Here is a 2,500-nt window from a genome sequence, read left to right on the forward strand (position 1 = left end):
ACAGTATTTGCGAAGAAAAAATTGTCCTATGAAAAAATCACTTTTTCTTAGGGTACGGGTCAAAAATTTTCTAAGTCCCAAAAAATCACATATTCTCGAATATCTCGAAAACTACTTATCGGACAGGGGTCAACCAAGGTGTTTTAGAAAGGTCTCAACAAGCTCTAAATAATGGGCCATAGCGACTTTTTAGTGATTTTTTGACAAATTTTGTCATATCGGCATCCCGAGTTCCCATACTGGCCATAGGCCATGGGGCCCCGAACGGAAAAAATTTTGGTCCGAGGGTCAAAATTTTTTTTCTCATAAATTTGTTCAAAACGCCGTCGGAACGCGCCTTAGATCATGAAAAGTGAAAAGAAACAGTATTTTGCAAAAGTTGGGGTGGCCTATGACTTACATGGCCACGTCCTAGGTCCGAGTTCCCGAGGTCGTGTTCTTCAGTGGCGGAAAAAAATGGCCACTTGTGGGAGATGCAAAATGTTCATTTTGTATTATAGGGGACACACTATCGAAGCGAAAATTTCAGAAATGGCCTAAAACGTGAAGAAATGATGGGGTATGTACGAAAAGAAGGTTTTTATGGTCAAACGGTGAAAATTTTTTTTTTATGAAAAATTTTGGTCTCCCACCGTTCATGAATTTCTAGGACCAAAAATCGAAAAATTTGAAAACTTCACGATCGAAAGGGAAACGCATATGTGGTGTTCCTAGGTGTGTACGGTGTACGAAAAACGGGTTCACGATGAGATATCAGGCAAATAAGTGGACCTAAAGTGAGTTATACGGGTAAGACGAGGTGTCCAAAGACCGAAATAGGGGTACCAACTGAGAACGAAATGAAGGTCCCCGAAGTCGCCATACAAGTTATAGGAGGTGTCCAAAGTACGAAAAGAGTTCCATATTCGGCTGTTCCTACTATATGGTTCCCTGATTGCTGCTCCAAGGAGTAGTGAGGAAGTGTCCAAAGGTCTGTTGGGGGTATCGAGGTGATACCCTCGACGGACAAAATGCACGAAAAGTGGTTCGATGATCTATCCTGTAGGTCGTACGGCAGCCATACCCGGCTGGAAGTACCGCGGTAATTCCGCAATAAAACGTTCGCCAGACGAACAAACAAATTGAATTAGCTCATCGTAGTGTACGGAAACGAAACGAAAATGTAAGGTGATTAGGGATCCGGGAGCAATCTCGCGATCCCATGGTTCGGTGTAAGAAATGATACGAAGTGTTCATAAGTCTCCTCTGGAGGCAGAACCATCGTAGCAAAGTTCGGGAACCCAAGGGTCACAAAAACTCGTAGGACGATATCCACGAATAATCGGGGACTTGTGGGGACTACCGTGCCCTGACAAGTCAACTACACCTTAACTGGTGATGGTCGTCCTACGGGGACCTGCGGGGAGCAAAAGGAGTCAGAAACAATCGTAGGACGATATCCACGAATAATCGGGGACTTGTGGGGACTACCGTGCCCTGACAAGTCAACTACACCTTAACTGGTGATGGTCGTCCTACGGGGACCTTCAGGGAGCCGCAGTAAGTCGCAGGTCGTATGCGAGCCTTGATAGGTCCTGTTGGGGGCGTGCGGGGTGTAATGCCTCGGTACGTCAAATGTTGGTGTACGATGTACATCGATAATCTGACATCCTCCTGAACAACCTTTGCTCGTGTGGTTATTGGCGCTGTGGAGTCGGTGTACTGCCGCAGGTCAATGAGAGTGGTCACAACAAAGATTGTGTCACCTGATGAACGTAGAAAGAGAGTCTGCGGGGACTGGTGCCCTGGTAGACAAAAAATATCGAACAAGCAATTGACGAAGACGAATTCTGGTTGATCCTACCAGTAATATACGCTTGTCTCAAAGGTTAAGCCATGCATGTCTAAGTACAAACATAAATGAATGTGAAACCGCATAAGGCTCAGTACAACAGCCATAATTCACAAGATCATCCACCCATCAGTTACTTGGATAACTGTGGAAAAGCCAGAGCTAATACATGCAACATGCCGGGACCGCTGTCCGCTTGCGGGCGGTGGAACTGGTGCACTTATTAGTAAAACCAATCGCCTCCGGGCGGCTTGAGTTGAAGTCTGGATAAGGATGCCGATCGTATGGTCGCTTGACCGACGACAGATCTTGCAAATGTCTGCCCTATCAACTATTGATGGTAGTGTAGAGGACTACCATGGTTGCGACGGGTAACGGGGAATCAGGGTTCGATTCCGGAGAGGGAGCCTGAGAAATGGCTACCACATCCAAGGAAGGCAGCAGGCGCGTAAATTACCCAATCCCGGCACGGGGAGGTAGTGACGAGAAATAACAATATGGACCTCTCTAACGATGGTCCATAATTGGAATGAATTGAGCATAAATCCTTCAATAAGGATCAAGTGGAGGGCAAGTCTGGTGCCAGCAGCCGCGGTAATTCCAGCTCCACTAGCGTATATTAAAGTTGTTGCGGTTAAAACGTTCGAAGTTGATTCCCCGTCCAGACAC

Source organism: Anopheles stephensi, unplaced genomic scaffold (genome assembly GCF_013141755.1).
Source record: "Anopheles stephensi strain Indian unplaced genomic scaffold, UCI_ANSTEP_V1.0 ucontig159, whole genome shotgun sequence".
Classification (NCBI taxonomy): Eukaryota; Metazoa; Arthropoda; class Insecta; order Diptera; family Culicidae; genus Anopheles; species Anopheles stephensi.